The 27,021-nt window shown below is 41.5% G+C and overlaps 1 protein-coding gene across 1 annotated transcript in view; it reads right to left on the bottom strand.

Moving 5' to 3' along the window:
* The window catches only part of NEK6 (NIMA related kinase 6), a 3,457,780-nt gene that overhangs the window by 810,791 nt on the left and 2,619,968 nt on the right, over positions 1-27,021 (bottom strand). The gene's annotated exons all lie outside the window — the stretch shown is intronic.

Here is a 27,021-nt window from a genome sequence, read left to right as displayed (position 1 = left end):
CACCATTGCCAAGTATGTAAGAAATTTCTAATATTAAAAAATAATAATCAGTTTATAAAGGGTTTAGCAAAAGTTGCACAACTCAGGAAAGCTACATGTTGAAAGGATTTAGCGAGTAATTCTTTAGATAATAAGAATGCATTTTGTAAGTATTTTGAGAACAGTGGAATTCAGTCAGGAAATACTTCTCTCCTTAACCATAATGCTAACAGTCATACACCTGTTAGAAATAGCTAATTTTCTTAGTGAGGTATTTGCCATTCATACTTCTACATTCAAGGAAGCTTCCTTTAAGTCCTCCAGTTTTATACATTTAGATGGCGTTGAATGTCTAAGTATAGCAACCCCCATGATAAAGGAGGCGAATGATAGTTTAAAACCAAAACTATCAGCTGGACCTAATAGAACTCCAGGTATTTTCATCAAGACGTTGAGCAAATAAGGTTAACATTTATCATACACATTCACCACTGTTTCAACATATGTTAAACGCAAGTTTTGTTCCTGTTGAATGGAGATCAGCCTCAGTGATTCCTATATTTAAAGGAAAGGACATGAAATTCTGACAAAATTACAGACTATGTACTATAGGAAATATTCTTGACTAAGCACTGTTAAAGAGCTTCCTTGTATATTTTAATAAATTGGAAGACTACAAGTGACATGAATTTGTTACTGAGAACATGTGTGCATCTAGTGTTTTACAGTTGTATAATAATGTTGTAGATGTTATGGAGAATGCTTTTCCTGTTGATACAATGCACCTGGATCTTAGGAAAGCATATGACAGCATTCCACACAGTGAAATTGCTTCTTGGTAACTTACTCAAAGTTAATGCTTACAAAGTCCAGTCAAGGAAAACCAACACAGTAATCAGTCTTTCTGTAATATAATAAATGACAATCACTCATTGCTTACATCTGTGTTTAGAGATGCTCTACAGGGCTCGGGCCCATTCTTGTTCAACTTACTTATTACAACTTTATTTAACAAACACCTACTGGATACAGTACATTTTCAGATGATTTGCAGTTGGTATTAACAGTTAAATGCATTTTTTGATCAGAAGTTGTTACAGGGACAATTAGGCTGACAGGTTATACGGCCAAACTTGCAATGCATTTAATAACAATAAGTGTGTGACTTCATTTTGAGAAAAAAAAAAACAGGACTGAGATAGACTCAGAGAAGTTTTGGACTTCTACTCGTTAAAAGATTGAGAAAATTTAAAATGACAGTCATAGCTGTCAATTGTGAACCAACTCAAAAAGCAAAGCAGGACTTAAAATTTTTGTGGGAACCATCTCAAAATAAGTATTTGATGTTCTAGGTGTGAAAGTTCATACAACAGTCAGTTAACAAGACAAGGAGTTGATGAAAACACTGAAAATGGATTTCAGATGATGGCATGACTACATCTAGATCAAAAAGTGCACATACTACCCATGTTAAGGTGTACTTTTCAATCCTTTCCAGCAGATATCTAGTGTGCTACTTGAAATCAGTTAAAAAATTATACTAATGTTATCTGGGGGAAGAGCCTACGATATCATAGGTAAAACTGATGGTCGCAAAAGAAGCTGGTTTAGTTGGGAGTTCCACATTTCTACTTGTATAAAAGTGTTGTTCAAATGAAAATATTTTGGGGAAGATTATATTGGCTTCAGCCGTTTTATCAGACTGATGTATGCCCACTAAGGAATACTGATAGTTTACAATAAATGAATGCATGAGGTTGACAGTATAACATCAGGAAGTAAACCTGTGCACTTGCACTGTTGTTTTTTCTGGCTGTTTTTTTTTTTTGGCTTATAATATTTCTATCAGTTTAAACAATATTGCATTTTTGTTTGCTAAGGGTTAATCCCCTCATTTTTTTTTTTTTACAAGAACGGTGTATGGATATTCTCCACATGACAGGAGCCAAAGAGATAAGAAGCATACTTCAACCTTTCTGTACAAAAGGAAATGAAAAAAAATGAAGAATGAAAAGTTCAGGGCCTTGAACCTAGAAATAGGGGACAAATAGAGTAAATTCGAAACAGAGAGGGGAAGAGAGGTAAAAACTGGTAACCAATACACCAAGAGTATTCCACAACAGCATCCAACGATCCAACCAAAAGACAGGGAAGACACTGCAAAAATAAACTCTTTGATTTTATTTCGGTAAGCACTTTCATAGTGTCTAAGCACCACTTCATCAGACCTTCATCAGAATCACAACCATTAAAACATCGTCTTTATATAACAGGTACATTTAAATTCAACCTATCAAAACACTTCTCTAATTAAATATTTTACAGTGACAATGTGGTATATCTGGCAGTGTGTAATTCTTCATGTTCTTGCTTCTATGTAGGCAAGACTAACAGAAAAATCAGGTTCAGGATAAGGGAACACCTTTTAAATATTAGGAATGCAGTCCTAACAAATGCACTGGCAAAGCATGTGTCTGTTGAAGGCCCCTCACACACATTTAGAATCCTTGTGATTGAGAAAGTCAGAGAGAATGAAAGAGGGGTAGATGTAGTAAATCAGACAGAGACTTCCAAAACTAGACGGATCATTAGATTGAGGGCAGATAGGGGCTGGGGTTTAAATAACAGGATTCCCATTAAGCCTATCTTAAAGAATAGAGCACTTTGTAAGTAGTTGTACTAAGAAAAGGTCACTTATATATATTTTTTTAATTTACATATATATTTTAAAGTTCATGAGCCTATTAATTGTAAATATAATTTTTTTTGTGTTTTTTATGTAACAACTTTTTGAATTAGTACATATGACTGATTTGCAGTTGAAAGTACGCCCATTTAAAAGAACAGAGTATTCTGCAAGTAGCTGTATTAAGAAATGGTTATTCTTTAAACATGTTTTAAAGTTTGACTAGATTCATACAGTTTTTGAGTTAGTTACTTGTAGATATATATTTTTAAGCGCTTTATATGTGACAGCTTTTTGAATATATGACAGTAGCTGTTGAGTGTAAGCTGACTGATTTTAAATATTTAATTTTAAATATTTAATTAGAGAAGTGTTTTGATAGGTTGAATTTAAATGTACCTGTTATATAATAAGAAGTTATGTACCTACCATAACGTTCCATGTTAGTTGTCTTCTCTCGCCTTCTTTCTTGCCTGATGGGTTCGGAGCCGATCCCTCGGCTCCGACTCGGCACTTGCTAAGCTCGAGAGTCACTTTTACCAGCTCGAGGCAGCCCCATATCCCATGATGCAAGGCGGTAAGTACCCAGATCTCATTTGCTGACAAAGGGCAATAGCACCAAGCATAAAATACTTCCCAAAGGAAGAAAGAAAACTTACAGATGGAAAAAGGACCAGGTCTGAATGGTCTTTAGCATAACAGTTTCTTATACAAGGTCTGTCCAGGCCAGGGGGAAGGAGGAGGGTCGAAGAAAGAAGGCGAGAGAAGACAACTAACATGGAACGTTATGGTAGGTACATAACTTCTTAATGTTAAGTTGTCAATCTCGCCTTCATTCTTGCTTGATGGGACCGCGTCCCTAGCACCTCTATCCTGGGTGGCTCAATGGAACAAACTTTTGAGGACTGTAGAGCCAAAACTGGCTCTGTCCCTGGAGGCCAAGTCCAATTTGTAATGGGAAACAAAAGTGTGAGGAGTAGCCCAAATGGCCGCTGCACAAATAGTGTCCAAAGGAAGTCTAGCTTGAAAAGCTGTAGAAGTAGCTAAGCTCCTAGTTGAATGTGCTTTAGGTTTTGAGCACAGCTGTTTTTCCCTGAGCGTATAAATTTCAGAGATGACCGAAGAAAGCCATCTGGACAAGGTCACTTTAGAAACAGGAAGGCCTTTTTTATTATCCGCATAGGAAACAAAAAGTTGATCAGATTTTCTAAATTTTTGTTCTGTCCAAATAATATCTAAGTTGACGGTGGACATCAAGATAATGTAGCTTTTGTTCAGCTCTATCTGAATAGTTAGGAAAAATACAGGAGATCAATGGATTGATTCAGATTGTTCTTTGAAGCGACCTTAGGTAAAAAGGTTGGATTAGTTCTCAAAGATACTCTGTCTTTGTGAAAAACCAAATAGGGGTCGAACCGAAAGAGCATGAAGTTCAGACACCCTCCTGGCAGATGTAATAGCCACTAGGAATAAAGTTTTCCAAGAAAGATATTTCAGGGAACAAGAAACAGCTGGCTCGAAGGGGAAGAATCAAGGATGTCAGCACTAAATTTAGATCCCACTGAGGAGGAGGATTCCTGATTGGAGGTTTTAGTAGGAAAATTCCTTTCAAGAAGGCCCTGCAGAGCCTATGGGACATAATATTATGATCTGCTATCCCGACATGAAAATTGGAAATAGCAGCCAATTGAACTCTGACTGTGGAAGAAGAGGAGCCTGCATGAAAAATCTCTGCTAAGAAGTCCAGGACTGCCTGAACAGGGGCAGTAAAAGGATCAATATTTTGGGCCTTAGCCCAATAAGAGAAACGCTTCCATTTGCTTGTGTAAATCCTCCTGGTAGAGGATTTTAGCGGTTACTATGATGTCTCTAACTGGGTTAGAGATCAAAGGAAGCCTGGCTAAGGAAGGAAGTGGAGCAACCATGCTGTGAGGTTGAGAGAAGGGATTGACCGGTGCAGCTGACCCGATTGGTGAATCAGAAGATCTGGCACTGGGTCCAGATGCCACGGCTGCACCAAAAGGTGATGATGGAGGAACGGGAACCAAACTTGTCGAGGCCAGTAAGGGGCAATGAGAATCAATTTGGCTCTCAAACGGTAGCTTTCTGGATCACCTGAGGGATCAGAGGAAATGGAGGGAAGGCATAAAGAAGTCCCTGGGGCCAATCCTGGGTCAGAGCGTCTCTGGGGATGGCCTGATAGAGGGAAGAGGCTGAAGAAGTCTGGACATTTGCTGTTTTGGGGAGTAGCAAAAGATCGCAACATGGACGACCCCATTCCAGAAAAATCTCTTCCGCTATAGATTGCTTGAGAGACCACTCGTGAGGCATGAGGATAGCTCTGCTCAATCTGTCCGCTATAATGTTGGTTTTCCCAGGGATATGCGTTGCTACCAGAAACCGATGAGAGGAGATCGCCCATTGCCATAGTCTGAGCTTCTCGACACAAGGGGTAGGACTTGGTTCCGCCCTGTTTGTTGATATACCAAACTACAGACATGTTGTCTGTGTGGACTGCTATTGTCCCTACGGGAAGAAAGTCGTTGAGGGCTTGCAACGTTAAAAGCACTGCTCTCATCTCCAGGACATTTATGTGCAGATGGTACTCGAACGGCTGCCACGTCCCATGAACCATCCTGCCCTGATAATGACCCCACCACCCGATCAGGGAGGCATCCGTGGTGACAGTGGCTATCGGGGATGGGGGTACAAAGTACCTGCCTTGGTGAACCTGAGACGATGTGATCCACCAAGCAAGATGCTCTTTGCATGTCTGTGTCACCAGAATCTGGTGACGCATTGGAAGTTGCTGGTATGACCACTGTGTGAACAGCATCCACTGAAGAAGGCATGTAGAATCGAGCCAGGGAAGAAGAGTAATGGCCGCAGCCATGAGACCTAATACCTTTAGAACCATTCTGGCCTGCATTTTCTTGCTGGCCAGAATGATCCTGACATGAGTCTGAATGTCTGAAACTCTTTGTTCTGTAAGGGTAGCTAACATCCGAACAGTGTTTAAGTTTAAGCCTATGAAGGTAATAGACTGGCAGGGCGATAAGGATGACTTTTGAAGTTGATTGAGATGCCCAAATGAGAACAAAGGTCTATTGTGTAATCCCTGGCTTGTATAAGCTGATGCCTGGTGGTGGCTGACAGGAGCCAGTCGTCGAGATACGGAAACACCTGGAATCCTTGACGTCTCAGGTGAGCCGTGACCACTGTCATGCATTTGGTGAACACTCTGGGGGCTGTAGTGAGACCAAAGGGCAGGGCTCTGAACTGGAAATGACTGGACCCCAGCCGAAAGCGGAGAAATCTCCTGGAGAGTCTGTGAATTTTGATGTGATAGTACGCATCCTGAAGATCTATTGAGCACATCCAGTTGTCCTTCTGTAAGAAGGGCAGAATTGACTGAAGAGTGACCATTCGGAATCTTGTCTTCCTGACAGACTTGTTGAGTCTGCTGAGATCCAATATTGGTCTCCAGTCTCCGTCTTTTGGGGACCAAAAGAACCTTGAGTAGATTCCGGCTCTGAATGGTCTATTGTAACTGGCTGAATGGCTCTTTTTGCAGTAGTTTTGAGATTTCTGACTCTGCAATCTCCCTTAGACCGGTGGTACATCTGGAAGGGAACTTGAGGGAAGGGACTTTCCTCGAAAGGAATTATGTAACCCTTGGATATGATCGACTGTACCCATCTGTCTTGAGTGAGGGAATGCCAGGCTTCTGGGTACAGTGATAATCTTCCCGACTGCCTCCAAGGAGGGACAGCCGGGCAACACCTCAGGGATGCTGAAAGGGCTTGTCAGAGAGAGGCTCCCTGTTTCCCTGGTTCTTCGGACCCTCTGCTTCTAGAGCGGCGTCTGTTGTTGTTACCCCTCTGCCTCTAGGGGTAAACTGACCACGTGAATCGGCGTGACTCCTTGGGATTTACGGAACCACATCTTCCCGCCCTTCTGTCCTTTGGGATAAGGTCTAGAAGGGTGGAAAACGGACTCCAACAGCAGAAAGAGTCTTGCCGTCCTGCTCGCACCTGGTCAAGGTTTCCTTCACCTGAGGGCCAAACAAAGCTGACCCATCAAAGGGAGAATTTGTGAAGGACGCCTTAAAGGGATCTGCAAAATCACATAGCCGCATCCAGGCTTGGCGTCTAAGAGCCACACCTGTGCCTGCGGCTCTACTCGCTCCATCCGCAGCATAAGATATTAGCCGCATGGAGGAGTTTGCAATGGAATTGAGGGTTCCTAGCTGCGAAGCAATTTTTTCTTGAGCCCCTGCAGCTGTAGGATCCTGAACTACTTCTCCCAGCTCCTTCAGGATATCCCTCTGGAGTCTGGTGAAGTGACATAGGTAATTCAGCGAACGCATAGCAAAGGTCGCTGAGGAAAACATCCGCCACCGTACCTATCCATGGTCCTAGAGTCCTTATTAGGAGGATGGACTGGCACGGAAGGATCTGCAAGTTCCATTTTGGTGGCCGCAGCCACCACCATGGCATCAGCGGGGACACCCTTAGTAAGGAATTGTTTGTCACACGGGCAGTGATAAATTTTGAAGGCCTCCTAGGGACTGGCTCTACAGAGTCAGGAGCTGCCCACGCCTTCGTGCAATAACCTGCATAAGGGGTCGAAGGCGGAGACACCCAGGAGGTGGAGGGCCGAGATCCAAACGCCTCTAGGTATACTGTCTCATCCTCAGAGGGATTGTTGGTGGGCCAGTTTCCCATCTGTTTCAGAGGTTCTAGGCTGTCTGAGAAGGAGACATCCTCAGAGGGGATCTAGGGGATCCCTCTGACTCATCAAAGTCAGTATCCAAGTGACAGACTCGGGGAGTCTACATGCTTCCTCTTACAAGTCCTCTTCCTAGGAGGATCTCCAAACATCAGGAGAATCCTCGGAAGAGGGGAAATTCCCAATGGGGAAACCTGAGGCGGAGGATCTCTGGGTCCTGTAGCAAGAGAAGTGGCAGAGATGTCAACAGGTACTATAGAGGGAGGAGCTACGGGAACAGACTGCTGACTGATACCAGTGGCCAGTACACTCTTCATCACCTCGAATGCTCCCTCCCAGGCAGGTCCGAGAGAACCCGCTCAAGAGCTAGGAACTCCAGGGACCACCGAAAGGGAAGCCTCCGAGGCAGATGTCGGAGCCGAGCTCACCAAGGCCGAGGCTCCAAGGGGAAGAGCGGGCTCGGACAAGGGTCCGATGCCACTCACCCCTCGGAGGAGACCATGGAAGCCCGACCACCGAATCCCTCTAAGGAAGGTCTCGAAGAGGAGATAAGAGTAGAGGCTGAAGGAACAGAAGGGGGTATCCGTCCTCCAGCTGTAGCAGTAACCATTCCCGAAGACTCCAACTCCAAGCTCTGGGGTAGAGTTGAAGGAGGAACTGTAACGGGGTGTGGACCCACAGTCGTCTGTTGAGACGGACTATGCAACATTTGGGCCAGTACCTGTGACTTAAGTAATCTACTGACCACTCTCTCTAGGTCATGATCTGACAACCTGGATGACCTTGAAGATCGGCTCCGATGGCTCCGTTCCGATAGAAGAGGTGAAGCCGAGCGAAAGTATCGGCTCCAAGGAAGGAGACCTCGACCTCTTCCTGGAATGAGCCATCGGAGCCGATACTATAGATCCTGTCGGAGCCGACAGGAAGCCTCGATGTATCGGCTCCAGCCGGAGCCGATACAGCCACCAAAGTAACGGTGTCGGAGCCGATCGGAGCCGACACCGATGCCTGTGCCACATGGGTGTCGGAACCGATCGGAGCCGACATCGAAGTGGTCACTACAGATTCGGCACCGATAGCCATCGGTGCCGAAGGCTTTGTTAAGCCAGAATCGGCTCCAGCCGAGCGATCTCGACTGCACGAGTCGGAGCCGAGGCCGCAGGCTTAGACACAGAAGCCTGGGCCTTGGTAGATTTAACTGATTTGGATGGAGCCGACTTAGCCGGAGAGCCCTCCGGCTTAAGAAGGCCCCTAAGGATCAGTTTATTACGTCTTTCCTGCAGGACTCTCTGGCTGAAGGAATGACAAATCGCACAGGAGTCCTGCAGGTGAAGAGGGCCCAGACAATACAGGCAAGAAGTGTGACCGTCTGTCAGAGACATCTTCTGACAGCACGAGTCACACTTCTTAAAACCTGAGACCCTCTCCTTTGACATGGTGCTTTACACAACACACACACACACCAGTCAAAAATTAACTTAAATAAAATACCAAAAAGGTATTTCTATAAACAACACACACACCCTAACAGGGGGGGATGGGATGGGTAAATTTGACTAAAATAAAATAGAAAAGACAGGGATTTTCTGTCACAAAAGGTAAAAAATTAACTAATAACCAATAATTAAGGGTTTTTTAAGAAAAAGGGGCTTAAATATCCAAAAAGAGAATCACTTACCAGGAGCTGGTAAAAGGAGGACCTCATAAGCGAAGCGGCAAACGAGATCTAGGTACTTACCGCCTTGCATCATGGGATATGGGGCTGCCTCGAGCTGGTAAAAGTGACTCTCGAGCTTAGCAAGTGCCGAGTCGGAGCCGAGGGATCGGCTCCGAACCCATCAAGCAAGAATGAAGGCGAGATTGACAACTTAACATAGAAGGTGTTTTAATGGTTGTGATTAAAGGTCTGATGAAGTGGTGCTTAGAAACTACAAAAGCGCTTACTGAAATAAAGTCAAATAGTTTATTTTTGCAGTGGCTTCCTTGTCTTTTGGTTGGATATTTGGATGCTGTTGTGGAATATTTGTCTTGCATGTCTTTTATTCATCGATCCATTTGCTTGAGCTGTGACCTTAATTGTGCTTTTTGAATACACCAAGAGTATTCATACATATAAGAGGGAGAAATAGAATGGGGCTGTTTTGGGGGGCAGTGAGGAAGCCAAATATGGGTAAGAAGGAACATAAAGTACAGTTGTGTACCTACCGTAAATGAAGATGTTCGAGTGTATTCACCGTTGCAGTCATTACTCTTGGGTTATCCTGCTGGCAGGCTACCCACAGTTGGCCTGAATTCCAAAGTCTTGGTCCGGCGTCGGTTGCTGCCGCCTCTTCCCTGATGTCAGTGCGCCAGGGGTTTAAAAGATGCAGCCGACACCATTTTCTTCAGTTTTTCTTGCCCCAGATGCCAGGTGCCCCCAAAAGGGTAGGCTAAATAAATTATGCCAATAAACATGCATTCACTAAAGTAAACATTTCCTTCATCTACAAGTAAATACACCACATAGGTTGTATAGAATAGAGAAGTACAGTTAAGACCCAGCAAAAAAAGGGGGGATGGTGGGAGGGTAACCTGGACTGCAACAGTGAATACACTCGAACATCTACATTTATGGTAGGTGCACAGTTGTACTATGTTCATCATGTTTCACTGTTGCAGTCATTACTCTTGGGTTGAATACCAAAGATGAGGATGGGTAGCTGGGCTAAATAGGATTATGAGAGGCTATGAGGCCCTGCAGAACTGCAGTGGCAAAGCCTGCTCTGGATTTAGAGTAGAGAGGTAAGTGGTAGTGCTTTGTAAAGGTGTGCACTGAACTCCAAGTTGCAGCCTCTAAGATGTCTTTGGTTGGTACCCCTCTGAGGAAGGCTGCTGAAGTGGCTGCTGCTCTGGGTGAATGTGGCCTAATGTCCTTAGGCACTGATTTGCCATGCTGTGAGTAGCAGAAATGAATGCAATGGCCTATCCATTTTGAAATAGTCTGTTTTGAGATAGCCTTTCCTTGTGATCCTGCAGCATATGCCACTAAAAGTTGCTCAGTCTTTCTGAAAGCTTTAGTTTTGTCCAAGTAGAAGCGTAGCTGTCTGTGTATGTCCAAAGAATGCAGAAGTCTCTCACCCTTGTTCTGTGGGTTTGGATAAAAGGTAGGCAAGTGAATGGTTTGGTTAAGGGCCACACTGGACACCACCTTAGGCATAAATGTCGGGTTCGTCCTCAGAGAAACTCTGTCTGGATGGAAAATGATAAAATGTTCCACAGCCATGAGTGCCTGTAACTCCATGACTCGTCTTGCAGAGATTAGTGCTAGGAGCAGAGCTGTTTTCCAAGATAAAAAATTTATATCAGCTGTTGAGGCTGGCTCAAAAGGAGGCAGTGTGAGCTTTTCCAAGACATAACTGAGGTTCCATGCAGGTATTGGTGCTCTCCTTGGAGGTCTTATGTTTTTGGCCCCTCTGAGGTACTGCCTTATTAAAGGATGAGAAAAGATAGGTGGTTCCGTATTGTAATGGGCTGAAATGGCAGAGGCATGAATTTTAATTGATGAAAAGGATAGGCCTTTGTCCAGCATCTCAGTTAAGTATTGTAAAATCTGAGGAATATTTGGTACAAACGTGTCAATACCTTGTGCCTGGTTCCAAGCACAGAATCTCTTCCATTTTTCTGCATAAGATTTTCTGGTACTGGGCCTCCTGGCCTCCAAAATAACATCCATCACAGCTTTGGAGAGGGGAGTGTTCTGAATGGCTACATTATCCGCCATGCTGCCAGATTTAAGGTCCTGAGTTGGCTGTGCAGGATCTGATTGTTTTGTTGGGTCAGTAAGTGAGAAATTTGAGGCAATGTCCAGGCTGGACCTTGAGACAAGTTCTTTAGGACTGGGTACCAGTGCTGGCGTGGCCAGTCTGGGGCAATCAGTATCATTTTTGGCTTCTCTTGTCTGACCTTTAGGAGTACCTTGGGGAGGAGAGGTAGTGGAGGAAAGGCATATACTGTTAGGTTTTTCCAGCTGAAGGATAAGGCATCCACTTTCCATGCTTGCTTGTGATAAGTCCTTGTGCAGAATCTCTGTAGTTGGCAGTTGTGAGGGGAGGCAAATAGATCTATGTCTGGGCATCCCCATTTCCTTGTTATCATGCTGAAGACTTGTGGATCCAGTTTCCACTCGTGTGGATCCATGAGGTTTCTGCTTAGTTCGTCTGCCAGAGTATTTATTTTTCCTGGCAGGAATTGTGCTTGCAGGTGAACTTGATAAGTCAATGCTGTGTCCCACAAAGTCATGGCTTGTCTGCAGAGGAGGTAGGAATGTGTGCCTCCTTGCTTGTTTATGTACCACATGACTGTAGTATTGTCCATCTTTATTAGTAGTTGTCCTGGATGAAGTAGATCCTTGAAAGCCGTCAGGGCATTCTGTACAGCTAGCATCTCTTTTTGATTGATATGAAGATGCATCTGGCTTGCGGGCCATGTGCCCTGAATACATTTTCCTGCCATGTGGGCCCCCCGGCATAATCTGATGCATACGTTGTTAGTGTCTGCTTGGCTGTGGGTAAAGTGAAAGGCTGTCCCTTGTTGTGGTGACAGGCCTGTGCCCACCAGCGAAACTCCTGTTGCAGGCAGGGAATGAGGGTAATTAATGTTTCCAGGCTGTGGCAATGTTGAGTCCAAACACTTTTTAGATACCATTGTAATTTCCTCATATGCAGTCTGGCATATGGAATTAGTAGAATGCAGGATGCCATAAAGCCCAAGGCCGGCAGAATTTTTCTTGCGGATAACTGGGTCTTTGTTGCCAACATTTTGAAGTAAGAAGTCAGTTGTTTTTGTTTGTCTGGCGTGAGATAAGCCATCTGGGCAGTTGTATTTAAGCTTGCACCCAGGAATATTATCTCTTGGGAGGGTACTAGTTTTGATTTCTTTTGGTTTACTGTGTACCCTAGGCAAATTAGTAATCCTTTTACAAACGCCAGATTCTTTAGTAGAATGTCCTTGTTCTCTGCTTGAATAAGGCAGTCGTCCAAGTAAGGATATATTTGAATTCCACTTTGTCTGCAAAATGCAATTACTGGTGCCAGGCATTTTGTGAAGACCCTGGGCGCAGTAGATAAGCCAAAGGGCAGTGCAGAGAATTAGTAGTGCATTGAGCCAGCTATGAATCTGAGGTATCTTCTGCAAGATTGTCTGATTGGGACATACAGGTATGCCTCTTTTAGGTCCAAAGTTACAAGCCAAGCCTTCTTGCCCAGCATGGGCAGTAGCTGTTGCAGAATCAACATTTTGAATTTTGGAACATCCATAAATGTGTTTAGAATAGACAGGTCCAGTACTGGTCTCCAGGGCTTTGTCCTTTCTGGGTACCAAAAAAAGTCTCGAGTAAAATCCTTGTCCCTGCTCTTGCTGTGGTACTCGCTGAATGGCCCTCATGTCCATGAGTGATGAAACTTGCTTTTGTGCCTCTGCCCATTGATTGTGTGGCAGGTCTGGCATACCTTTTGCCCTTGGCAGGGTGTGAAAGTGGAACCTGTAGCCCTGAGACACTATGTTCAAGACCCATTTGTCCTGGGTGATCATGTGCCAATTTTGTGAAAAAAGTGCTAGTTTTCCCCCTAAGGGGGCTGCCAAAAGGTAAGTGCTTGGTTCTGGCAGAGGAAAGTCATTGGGACTGTTTCCTGTATGGATGTGATTTGTCTTCTCCGCTTTTGGAGGTAGAAGCACCCCATTGTTTAGGCCTGTATGAGCCTTGGGGCTGGGATCTGCCTCTGGAGCATCTGTATCTGCCTCTTTGTAGCCTGTCTGACACTGGAAAGGACCAATTCTTTGTAGGCCAGTTCCTGCTAAATCTGGGTGGCTGCACCTGTAAGAAATCCTTAATTGTCTGCATAGATTTCACTTTGTCTTCCATTTTCTTCAACACCTCTTCTGCTTTAACACCAAACAAAGTATCATGCTGTAATGGAGCATCTAATAATTTTGCTTTAACATGATCAGGCAGATTCTGTTCCTTTAACCAAGCATGTCACCTAATGACAGAACCCGTAGCAGCGGCCCTGCAAGAGGCCTCCAGAGAATCAAAACCACATTGCAAAGTATGCTTTCCCACTTGTTCAGTTGCATGCAATAAATCCTGCATTTCCTTGTTTTCTGCACCTTCAGAATTTGTTAACATTTTCTGTTTAAGCAGTGACAATACGTATTGCTGATATTTAAACATATGAAATTGACAATTTAAAGCCCTCACAGCCAAGGCAGCAGAAGTGTAAACCTTTTTCCCCCATCTGTCCAGTGCCCTTGAATCTCTATCAGAGGGGATAGGGTTTTTTGCAGTGGAAGCCTTAACCCCCTTTGGGACCCTGAGAAATAGTTTCTGGGTCAGCAGCAGGGTTTTTATAAAGAAATTTATGTGAATCTAGAACCCTGTAGTATCTGTCTGGCTTAACCGGTGCAGGGGGTAAAGAGTCAGGGGACAGGCCGGACTCTGAAAATACATCATCTACAATGTCTAAAACAGGATGGATAGCAAGAGGCCTGTGTTGAGGTAATAAAAGAAAATCCCTACGCCTTTTCTTAGATTCTGAATAGTCTTGGCTCTCCCAGTGGAAGTGCTCCCTCATGGTATGCAGGGTTTCTCCAAAAGAGTAATCCTCAGGAGGGGAGGCTGAAGGGATAGATTCGTCAGCATTGGAATCCTCGTAGGGAGGGAGGGAGAGAATATTCTTGGCCAGAAGAGGAGTCAGAGGAAATGGAAACCTGATCTGAAGATTCATATTCTGTCTCTTGCCTAGGCCTCTTCTCAGGAGGGGGATGGGAACCCCTGATCAAAGTGATTAGGTTTTCGGCCATTTTGAGCATCTGTTTTTTAGGCATGGAGGCCTGTCCATGGGCTTGCTGCACTTGTTTCTTTGTCTTTAGTGGTGCTTTAGTCTTTGCCTTTGAAGCTGTAGTCGGTTTTATATATAACTGTGTAGGCCTGAAAACACCCTCAGAAGCTGATGCCTGCTCAGCGGCTCCGGACCCATCTGAGGGAATATTTTCCAAGTGTCCAATACCTTGAGTTTCCAGAAGCCTAGTTTGCTCCACGTGGGATTCGGAAGCGGCCTGCGGCTCTGAGGTAGCGGGCGTCAGGGGCTGCGAAAGCGCCTCACTGAGAACTAGTGAACCGGCGACTGCTTAGAAGAATCCTCGTCGTCAGTTTTGGACCTCGGATGCCTGTCCTTTTCCTTTTCCTTGCATTTCTTGTGAATTGCAGTAGTCGGATGGCTATCCGATGACATTGTGTAATTAAATCTTCGGCCAAAGTAATGAAATGCAAAATTGTACTGACGCTTAATAGTGCGTTGGTTAAATCTAGCACAAAATCTGCAATTAGCTACGTCGTGATCAGGGCCTAGGCAAGGAATACAATAAGAATGGAAGTCCTTATGAGGTATTTGTTTCCCACAAGAAATACAATTATTAACTTTTTCTGACATCAGTCTGGAGCAAGAAAAAAGTTTCCCCAACGGGGTACTTAGCTTTAAATGAAGACTTTGGATCTGAAATTCGAGCACGAAAATCTCAGGAGTTGGCCGACCGGCACTTGTGAACTGCTTCTGCTTCGGGCACTGCGCGACAAGAAAGACTGAAGAAAATGGCGTTGGCTGCATCTTTTATACCCCTAGAGCACTGACGTCAGGGAAGAGGCGACAGCAATCGACGCCGGACCAAGACTTTGGAATTCAGGCCGACTGTGGGTAGCCTGCCAGCAGGATAACCCAAGAGTAATGACTGCAACAGTGAAACACGATGTTGTTGTGTTGTTGTGTCTTTCGGCTTTTCCCAGTAAGGGGTCGCCACAGCGGAACTCTGGTCCGCTAATGATTGGCAGATAGATTTTTACGTGCCGAGTTGCCAGCCCTGACGCACAACCTTCAAAGAAGGTACGCCCATTCACGCATGTCTCCACGCAGAAGACGCTCTAGCTGAGAATCGAACCGGACAGCATCTTACTGTGAGGCGACAACGCTACCACAGCACCACCACCGCAGCTCAACAGTGAAACACGATGAACATCTGAAAAGAGAGAAGAAGCACGGCTATTGATATAGTTCAATATAAGTAGCATAGTAATGTAAAACAATTAATGACCGGCAAAGTGAGGTATGGAATGTTCAGTTAAAAGTTCAAGTGATCAGACTTAAAATACTTGAACAGAAAGGAAGCAAACAAGTTTTGTAAATTTGTGAATTATAAGTAACGGAAAGGCTAATTAAAGGGTGTTGAAAAAGGGAAGAAGGTATATAAATACACACATGTATGTGTGTGTCTATATATACATATATATATATATATATATATATATATATACACACACACACACACACACACACACACACACACACACACACTCGTACTGGGAGGAGACCAAATGTAAAAATAGCTGATTTTGAGAATTATGTTTTAAGATAATATAAGACATTGCAGGCTGCTGGATAATTATGAGGTTACAGTGTTTGGAGCTGAGAGTAATTTATGATATAATGTATTATGATCCTGTACAATAAAACTATTGTTTCAAAAAAACTCAGAAAAGGTTAACATGAAGTGTCTTTCTTTAAAGAGAAGCCAATAAGTAATAAAATGCACAATTTGAAAATGGGATATGATCAGTCTTTTATTATTTGAGCAAATTTTTTTTCTACATACAAATTTCTGTGTGCAGGGAAGCACAGAGGAAATAGTTAAGGCAAAAAGTACAGCAAATAATGAAAAAAATAGAAGAAAATGCATGGCACTTACATAATACAGTTTTCATGAGACATGAATGAAGCATGGAATTGGTTTAATGAAAACTAGAGAAATGGTAGATCGATAAGTACAATGGCAACTATCTGCATTCACACTTGGCGGTGTTTCTAGGGTAATCACATATTTATACTACTGTGCAGAAATGAAGCTCCCAGTATTCCAATTCAGACACTGAAACAAATGTTGAACATTCCAATTTCATTTTAATATGTTCTGTGCATGCAACATGATCATCTATCAGCCACAGCTGATGAATAATCATGTTGCCAAACATCCCCATGTGGCATATTACCTAGAATTAAACCAACATGGACTAGCCTATGCAAGCCAGTCTTGCTGCATCAGTAACAGAACAAATAACTGCTTTTATTTTCATTTATTCTGTATGAACAAATATGAAATCTTGGAGCAGTTAAGGATGAAACACAAAAGTAAAAAATTACAACTGCCACTGGATTGCAGATGATGACCTTGCAGCTGTTGCAAAGTGGGATGCATGCCCTCTTAGCTCAGCAATGCGTTGATGTAGTTTGGCTGCAAAAATTATGAGCTATGTGCAAGTATGTTCATATTGTTAACCTAATAAAGTACAGTGAAAGTATACTACCCAGGTTCACAAGTGGTTAATTGTCTAAATGTCATGTCCAATAAGATTCAGCTGACATTTAACTAACAGAAAGCCTAAATTCTCCAGTGGGTTATACTGCAACACTGTTAAATCACCTTTATAATACGATATAAATAATGCAGCAGAAAGCAGTATGACAAAAGCTGGTCCTCCTTTATCACTCTTACAGGCACAGACAGTATTACTGTGGCAGTTACGGCCACATTCTGAATGCTTTCTTCTTCTAACATACTTAATAGCAACAAGCTAAAACTAAAAAGACCTGTGTTTTTCACAGTAAACACAAAGGGAATTAATTATAACATACATAAATGCTCTATTATATTTCCACTCGAGTAAAATATAATAAATGTACTTGTATAACAGCAAGATAAAATCATCTCAAGACAAAGCTGAACACAACTACAAAACACACACTTTTTTCTGATATTGGTTAAAGAGTAAGACCAGTGTATCCTAAAGCATGCGGACTGTACTGAAATCTGATGTACCAATTCTGTAAATGCATTCTGTTCCTAACTATTTAAACCATTTCAAGAAACTAAATACAGTAGCTTATTGCCCATTTATACTCTTTTTCTATACTAGGGGATTTTTTATAGACACATTTGTATATTTCCCAAAATTTGCCTGAAAATACTGACTTTTTGAGGAGGAATGAGGTTTGGAGGAGTGAAAGAATTGAGAAATGTATGTAATGTTGGACTAAATGATAACTGTTATAAAGAAAGAAAATATATATTTAATGTGTAATGTATGTAAAAAATAATATGGTTTGCTTTTTCTTCTATTAATGAATGTGTGACTGTGTCTTAAGTGATAATGTAATAAAGGTATTTAAAAATACTGACATTCTAATTAAATCTGAAAGAGTCCAAGAGTTAAAGATTAAGTAGTACTTGATACAGCATCTTTATCAAAAAGACATTTTATTTTTCTAATCACGGCTCATTAGCTCATCTTGCTAATCCAGAGTTTAGCGGTTAAAGAGAGATGGACCTTTACAGAGAAGAAAGAAGGTTCTCACAAGCCCTTCCTTAAAAATTATGTAATGCAGGAAGTGTTTTGCTTACACCCTAAAACTGGAGAAAAGATGGGCTTTTTAAGGACCTTTCTGATGTTGTTTAGTAATAATTTTAATTCTCAGTTCTGCTTAGACTTCATCTTTCCTTGTTCCTTTGTGGTCGATGAATTGTGATTTGATACATTTTAGTCAACATTCCATGCATTAAACAAAACTTGATGGGAGGTAGCTACTGCAACCACTTGTATATGTATCAAAATTATTTTTGAAAGAAGTTAAATACTGACTTTTCTTGACAGTAAGGTAAGAGGAAGTTTATGTCATAATCCTGGAAAGCACAGTATAATTTATCTGTCTCCTTTACTGCATTATTGATATTTATTTTTAGTTTTAGGTTCCCTAATCTGATGTTAGCTTCCCCAGCAATGCATTCTTGGCACAGAGTTTAAAACAGATCTGGTTCAGACACTGCATTATAAAGCAGGCAGAGGTCACTTTTAAGTAATACAAGGGAAAGAAAACGCAATAAGAGTTATTGAAGCATTTTTGGACAGTTAAAAATTTTTAGTGGTTTGATTTTTATATCAAGCTGTACATTTTATTCACATTAAAGGTGAGGTCATTACTACTGAACAAGATGTAATTTTCTGCAGATCATATTGGACAACTTCACCATTTCCTCCTCAGGTAATTGTGTTAGCTTGTAGTCATCAGAATTTTTGCTCTTTTTTGCCTCTACTGCCTGCTGATCACCTGTCCCCACCAAAATGGCTAGGGTCATCTGAAAGGAGACATCAATCAGGCAGTCATGAGGAATTGTTTGGGATGTCTCCGCTTTGGGTGTCCAACTTCTTTGTGCATATTCTGTACTGCCCTAGGAATCAGCATGAAATAGACATGACAACAAGAACATGACACTTCCTTTTGTGGGTGACATGGCCCCTCAACGTTGCCCTGCCCTTCTCAAAGCCAGTGCTCCAGCATGATATTCGATCTCCACTGGGGATTCTACTGTGGGAATGTACATACAGACATGCTCCTTGCTCCCTCACATGGAAAGACAGGCAAGTCAGCAAAGTTGCTTCCTTCTTTATTTCCCCGCACCCAAGCTACTATTCAATATATATCCTGTGTTATAGTAAAGGCCTTATTCCTCCATGTTAACAGAGCTGGAAGCTGTCAGCATACTTTGATTATTTGTAGCCCAGTCTCACTTCTATATCTGAGCAGAATAGTCAAAAAAAGAAGTGGCCCAAGCACAGCTCTATAAGGACATACTGGTAACCCCGTCAGTACAGTCAGGCAACCCTCAACTTAACTTAATGTGTCTTATTGTTTAACAAGTGTTTCACCCAGTGAATTACACATGGATTTGCATTTAATGCTACTACCAGTAATTAAATTGAATGCACTGTCAGCCCTTCTTCAAGTGCTGCAGTTTACTCTTCAAAGAATGCTACAAGACTGAAAAGGCAAGACTTCCACTTAACAAATCTATATTGATTCATATTGTTATCTAACAGTTGCAAGTTCCTCTAAGTCATTCTGAATAAATTTTAGTTGACTGTGTTCATGATTTTACACAAACTGCTGGTCAATGAATTTAAAACTGTCACAGAGTTGACTTGACCCCGCCCCCTTGGGAACTAGTACCCCTGTGGCCTGTCAGGAATGTATTCACATGCTGCCACTTTGTTTAGCATGCACAGTATGGGTTTAGTCAGGTTTTCCTTGATTCTGTACAGAAAATGTCTGTGCATGCTGTTGGCAGAATAGAATTACTGCAGATGGTATGTTTATAGCCAAGCAAGTGTTGCCTCCTCTTGTCAACACTGTGACATTTCTTGGCCTTAACTTCGCTGATAAGCAGCATCAGAGAGGGAGGAAAGTATGCCCACTACCTAGTCCATTAGTGAAAAAAAGGATCTGGGCTGATGAGATGTACAGTTGAGAACTCTAAGCCTAAATGCTGTAGAGTAGAAAACATCAGTCCACACTATTCAAAGATTTTGACTCCTTGCCTGGTAGCATGGTGACAAAATATTGTGATCCTTCATTCCTATGCTGGGACAACGAGCAGGATATAGTGCAAGGACACCTAGCAAGGGACTCACTTCACTCAGCCTTAGGTTTATTAGGAGCATCCACTTTCTTGACTGGCAAATAAGCAAAGTCTAGATGCTTCAAGGTCTCATATATTGTTCCCTTAAGTACTGGCCCATGGAGGGAGGAGGATGATCAAAAGCTCTTCCACCTCTTACATCCCCAGATATTCATTCAGACATGGAGGGAGGAATGGTATTATAAACCAGTCTGCAGAGAACTTCATAAACCTCAAGATTTCTCTAGTTCCTCAAAAAAAGGTTTATTTTATTTATTTATTTGTTTTTGTTGATTGGGCAGAGACTATTTTCAGCAGAAGTCCAGGGAGAAAATTTCCATCACAGTACATTTGTATTGACAAGTGAATTTCAGGCACTTCTAAAATAAATTACATTTCTCTGAAAAAAAAAAAACATGATAAATGAACATATATAAGACTATTGTGTTCTGGTAGTTTTAAAATTTTGCAGGAAGTAAATATGAAGTAAATAGATTTATATTGTAGAAGGGAAAACATTGTAAAGAAGTTTAGTGTTCTTGCATTTCAGTACAGAAAGGTTTGTAAAGAGTTCAAGAGATACAATGAAGAGTATAGCTGAAATGTAGGTTATAAAATTATGTAGGAGGGATATTAGTACTGTACAGAAGGACAGTAGTAATAGCATTGGCATAAGACAGCATGGTATAGGATTAGTTCTCTCTAGGTGTCCTATTCCAAAATGATGTATCCGGAAGGTTTAGATCTTAGGTGTATAGAGAATACATAAGTAGGGTACAGTAGTGGATGTGGGCAGTCAAAAAAAGTGAAGAATGTTTAAGTAAGAGAAAGATGATTAATAGAGTTTCTGGGGGTGAAGAGGGGTGTAATGACTCAAATACAGGAGGAGAAACAGTTAGCTATAGGTAATAAGAGGTTTGTGCTTTCACTACAGGTCTCAACCTTGGCAAAGAACATGAATATGACCAGGACTGAATAAGGTATTGTTTGAACTGAATTTTATGGTTTGGGAGTTTGTTGGTCAACTGTACTCGTGTAGGGATGGTTTTCCAGAGTTTAGAGATGTAAGAGGAGTACAGTTAGCCCCCTGATGAACTATTTGCTTTTCTACTGCTTAAAAGAAATTTATCACCAGAATGGAGGTCTCTTGTGGGAGCGTTGGGGAATAGTATATTTTTTAATGCACAACATTTTTCAGGATAATATATCAGTTTGTATGCCATAACTAACTCATACTATGTTAGGTAGCTTGTTAATCTTTATCCAAGTTTAGCTGTTTTAAGGCTTGGTAACAGTGAACTCAATGTGCAGTGCTGGTAGCAAATGTAGCTATTTGTTGTAACAGGAAGCTAGTTTGGATTTTAGTGTAGAGCTTAGGTTTGTAAGGATAGATAAGACACACAAAAGGGTTGGAAGCAAATAGGATGAGGCTATGTTTTTTTCTTGCTGGGTATGTAAGGAACTGTTTGGCCCTGTAAAGGAATCCAAGTTTCTGGCGGGATTTTTTAATTGTCTGAAGAATATGTTGATCAAATTTAAGACTGTCATCTATTACAATGCCCAGTAATTTACTATGTGGTACTACCTCAATTTTAGCATCATTTGTAGATGTAACTGATAAAGATTGTTTTTGACTCAGATAATGTCACTGGGATTGAGGAGCAGGTCTGAATTTTTCAGTAAGGTTTCAATTAAAGAAAAAGGAATTTGAGTAATTTCTTGGAGTTTGGATATGGTGGGGGGGGGGGTTGTACATATTAGAGTTGAAACATCTGCAAATGGTAATACATTTGATTGGTCTTTGGAGTGTAAAGCTTGTTTATAAAAATACTGAACAGAAAGGGTCCAAATATAGAGCGCTGTGGAACACCTATGGTAGGTAACTGGAAGAGAGAATGAGGGGTCTTGTAACTATTTGACTACTTGTTGCCTTCCAGATAGATAACCAAGTAAGTGAGGAGTGCGACAGACATACAGAAAAAGTTCAGTGGGTAAATGCTAGTGTGATACAGTGTCAAAAGCTTTGGATAAGACTAGGAACACAGTTAACACTGGGTTACCATCGTTCTTATGCTGGTTTATAGTGTTAGAAGTGAAGGACCGTGGTGGTTGTGATGTGGTGAGGCCTGAAATCATGCTGCTTTTTAGAGAGCAGATTATTTGATTTTAGGTGATTTAGAAGCCAAGTATGAATACATTTTTCAAACATTTCTAACAGGAGGGAGAGAACTATAGTGGGACTGTAATTATTAAGTTCTGTATATGTGCCACTTTGTATAAAGGTATAATAAAGGATTTTTGCCAGATGGAAGGAAGGGAGGTACTTTTCAGATATATATCTATTTATTAATACAGCAATAGGAAAAGCAATTACATCTGCAGCCATTTTTAAGTAGTCCGCAGGAGTTGGTCAGCAGCTTGGGTGGTTGGCTTTAGCATATGTAGGAGTTTTTTAATGGTGGGGGTAGATATAGGGCTGAAGTCAAATACAACTATGGATATTTATCAGAGGCTGCAGGTAATGAGAGAGTAGTGGAGGTATTATGTTTGTGAGGGACATTACTGTCTGTATAAAATAGTTGTTAAACTGCATAAGAACTGAATTGGTAGTTTTGTTGGATGTAGGGGTTGGGGTAACAGTTTAACTTGGATGCAAAACTTTTTTATGGATGCCCAAAAAGGTTTGTGGCCGTACTGATGTTTATTTTGGAGGATGTCACAATAAGTTTGATTGCCATGTTTTATTTGATATTCTGTTCTATTCCTAAGGTGCCTGAAAATTTGAAATCTATTTTGTACTGTATTTTTGTGCCATTTTTTTCTAGGTTTTGTCATGCTGTAGCATTAATGGATTATCCAATGTGATGTGCACTTCATTGCTCTATATAATGTTTTGTGGTCCATGTTTCCAATGCTTCTCATCTAATTCTGTACTGTAAATTTTTGCACAATCCCTAATGCAGCAGCCTTGCCACACCACTGCTTCAGTGTACAGGCCCTTTGCCATGAGTATATCATACCCAGCAACAAGGTGTGTGACTGTTTCTAATTATTATTATTATTATTATTTTTTTTTACAAAACCATCATTTGTCTGTTTCCCCCACATGTTCAACGGACTTTGTAAACCAAGTGTAAATAGTCCCCTATCCTGGTCTGCCATTATAAAACTTTCATTCTTTGGTTTTAACTCGCCTCCCCTTAAACATTCCTGCATCAAATCCCTATCAACATGAGATTGTTCCAGAACTCTATAACTGTCACATTGTTTACAGCTTTTCCACATTTCTTTCCTTCTCATCTGATCATTCTCCTTACATTATTTGTTATTTTTGGTACAGTCAATTGCTGTCTGATTTTTTTTGTCTACTTCTGGTTTGATTTCCATTTTGGCTTGATACTGGAATACTTCTGCTAAACAAAGCAGAAATCCTCTTAGACTTACTCTCCTCACGTTTTAAGACATTCACTATGTTTGGATCTGATGAAGTCAGCAAATATGTATGCAATCCCATGGCTGCAGATCCATACAATTAATCAATATGGAGGAGACCTATACCTCCTTTAGAGGATGGAATATTTACAATCTTGGTATACATTGATTTTTATATATCATTTGATAAGAGTGAAGCAGTTTTCTTGTTTTTCTGTCCAGCTGATCCAGTACCTTTTGAGGCTAGTCAATCATATTAAAACTGTAAGTGAGAACAGGAAGAACAATGATTTACATGTTGGACTTTATTCCTACATGTCAAGGCTGTTTTTAATATTAGCTTTAGTCTTCTGAAGTATTCCTTACTAAGTTTTATTCACATTTGTCCATGTTTTATTTATGATCCTTCATTTCCCAAATATTTATACACTTTTTTCCTGCTCAAGTTCCTTTACATCACATTCCTGTCCTAGATTATACTCTCATTTGTTCATGTTTTACTGCTGACCCTTAATCAATTCACAAATATTTATAAACTTTTTTTCTGCTGAAGTTCCTTTATAGTACATTTCCTATCCTAGACTGATACTTTTCTGGTACTGCATTCCTTGCTTTAAACATTGTTTTTGCACATTTATCAAGACCAAATGTTATTCTTATGTCATCTGAGAAACATTTAACCACTTGCAATTGTGCATTCCACTCCTCATCTGATGAACTACACAGTTTTAAGTCGTCCACAAAAAGTAGATAAGAAGTCTTCAAGCAACACAGTTTTCTGGGAACCAAATTGTAACCAGGACCTAATTCGTTCAGTAAACAACAATGTGTTAAGGACAAGACAAAACAATAGTGGTGACAAGACTCACCCTGGAATATCCCTTTGTCATGGCTTAATTGCAAAGTGGTTTAACCCTGTTTCATGGTCACGAAAAAATCACTGAATGCAAGTGGTGTTAACGAGACACTATAATACTTTAGCGTAATAACACTTTAATAACCGCTTTTGTCATACAAATGACTTCCTCAAGTTTGGTTGGTTGCTGTTTAGTTAACTGTTTTATGGTCACTTTAATGTAAATGATTAATGCAGGATGTACCTTATATGTACATCTGTAAACACTCCTTTTACCTATGAATGTGAGATGCTGTTAAATGCTTTTTTGCAGTCTGTCCATGTCATAACTAGATTCCTCCCCCTTTTTACAATTCTCTACTATGGCTTTGTTTAGAAAGAAATAATGCTTTGTTCCATATTACTTTCTTTTGTTACCCTTTTGTTTTACTGCAATGATTGAGTTTTCTTCTCGATGACCATAAACTCTGTCTGCATCAATTCCAGTATACAGTTTGTACATCATCGGAAGGCAAATTATTGGTCTATATTTTTAGGATGGCTTAGAGGATCACTCTTAAGGAGGAGTATCATTTTACCTGCTGTAAAAATGAGGTTGGTGTCTGTTCAGGATGCGTATATAAGTAATTCTTACTCAAGCTAAACCTTTGTGTAAAGATGTTAATACTTTTAGCCGGGAGTTAGGTTATGCATCTGGGCCTGGGGTTTTTCATTTAAGAGGTTTTCTTAACTTTGCTTCATAGGTTCATAGGAGGTTACTAGGCTACTGACCCTAGAGTCCTTACAAGCCTAGCCATGTTGATTCCAACTTGCCCCATCTGTCCTTATTAAGTGAACGAATTTTGCAGAGCTAGTCTATAGTCAACATTGACTCCCCCTGTCCATGAGAGACATCAGTGACAACCCCCTCGGGGGGGAGGGGGGATTTGTGGTCTCCCATCCATTTGTCCAAGTTGTGCTTGAATAGGGTCAGTGAGGAGTTCTGCTTCACTTGAACTGGAAGTTTGCTCCAGAGGAGTGTCAGTCTCTGGGAGACATATTTGTCTCTCCTGTATGTTCTGTTAATGTTACAGGCTAAGTTAAAATCCCTACAGTGAGTGAATCTTGTGCCATTAAATTTGTGTATGTGAAGCATAATCCATCACGGATGGACCCATCACAGTTTGGCTTTGTTAAAGGAAGGTCATGCCCATTAAATCTGGTGAACCTTTTTGAGAGGGTCACCAAAGCACTGGATGAAGGTAAGACTGTGCAAACAGCTTACCTCGACCTAGCCAAGGCTTTTGATACAATACCCCACTCAAGCGTTATAGCCAAGCTTTCCAATTTAGGTATAAACCCTTTTACCACCCGCTGGATAGCCAACTGGCACACTGATAGGATCCAGGAGGTCGAAAGAGGTGAGGCTACCTCCACTAAGAGGCCAGTCACTAGTGGAGTCCCCCAGGGCTTGGTACTGGGGCTGCTCTTTTTTGGCATCTATTTCTCTGAAATGGAAGCAAATGTTCAAGGTTTATGGCTGACTAAGTCTGCAGATGATTGAAAGCTGGGGGTTATCATTAACACTCTTGGAGACACTAGCATTCTTCAAGAAGGTCGATCTCTGACTAATAAATAGTGCCAAAGCCATGGTCTTAAACTCAATGCTAAGAAATGCATAATTGTACCCTTTGGGAAAGCAACCATCATGGCTAATTACCATGTTGATAATACACCCCTAAGAGTCAACCCAGTGGTCAGGGATCATGGTTCACACATAGACAGTGGCCTACCTTCGACCACCATGTGGCCACAGTGGTGAGAAAATCCTTTTATGTTGTGTAACTTATAAAATTAGCGCATGACATCTGTGTCCAAAGAAGTAATTATCCCACTGTACTCCACCCTTATCAGACCAATCAGAGTACAATGCTCCCTTTAGGACCTCAAAAGTTCCTTACAAAAAGAATACAAGTCGTAACAAACCTGCCTTATGCAGAGTGTCTTAAAGCCCTTTTCCCTTTTCTCCTATAGATTGCTAAAGAGTGATCTATGCCTGACTTACAAGGCATTCACAAACCTCACACTTATAAATCTCCTATATATTCATAAGTCAAATAGTACCAGGAATACAAGCTCTAAGGACCCGAATTTTGTCTGTGACATAAACAGAACATGCTGGAGAGACAGATATGTGCCCCAGAGACTGCCCCTCCTATGGAACTGGCTTCCCATCCATGTAAAGCTTAGTTAATCTATTAACCAGTTTAAGCACAACCTAGGTAAGTGGCACCCATGTCCCTTATGGACAGAGATAGTTTATAAATGCCTGGTTCCCAATGTCCTATTTCGATGTAGGACATCGTTATTCTTTCAGGAAAACTTGGCTATGCTTAGAAAGGCCCTTTGGGTTGTTAGCCTAGTAACAGTCTATGAATCTATGAAGTCTCCTCACAGCAGCCGATATGATACAGAGTACAGTAACAGGGCTTTTAGTCTATCCACGTACGTCATGATTTGGAGGCCCTGTATCTTCTTGGTGAGGAACCTCTGCTCTCTCTCCAGCTGCTGCAGGTGTCTGTTGAGATGCAAAAGGGAGCACTGTACTCTATTATTGGTCTGTTGAGGGTTGATTACAGTGGGGCTATAACATCCTTAGACCTGGATGCAATGCCCTTACTTATGAGGTGCACAAAGTAGAATGCTTTCCTTACTACAGAGGAAACTTGGTGGTCGAAGTTCAGATTGCTATCAAACTGTTTTCCTAGGACTCACATCACTGGGTTTCAGTTTAGGGGCGTGTTGTCAATACTGTAGTTAGCAG

Source organism: Protopterus annectens, chromosome 16.part0, assembly GCF_019279795.1.
Source record: "Protopterus annectens isolate FY-2018-M chromosome 16.part0, PAN1.0, whole genome shotgun sequence".
Taxonomy (NCBI): domain Eukaryota; kingdom Metazoa; phylum Chordata; order Ceratodontiformes; family Protopteridae; genus Protopterus; species Protopterus annectens.
Note: the sequence above shows the minus strand (reverse complement) of the source record. Positions and strands in the feature narration are given on the sequence as shown.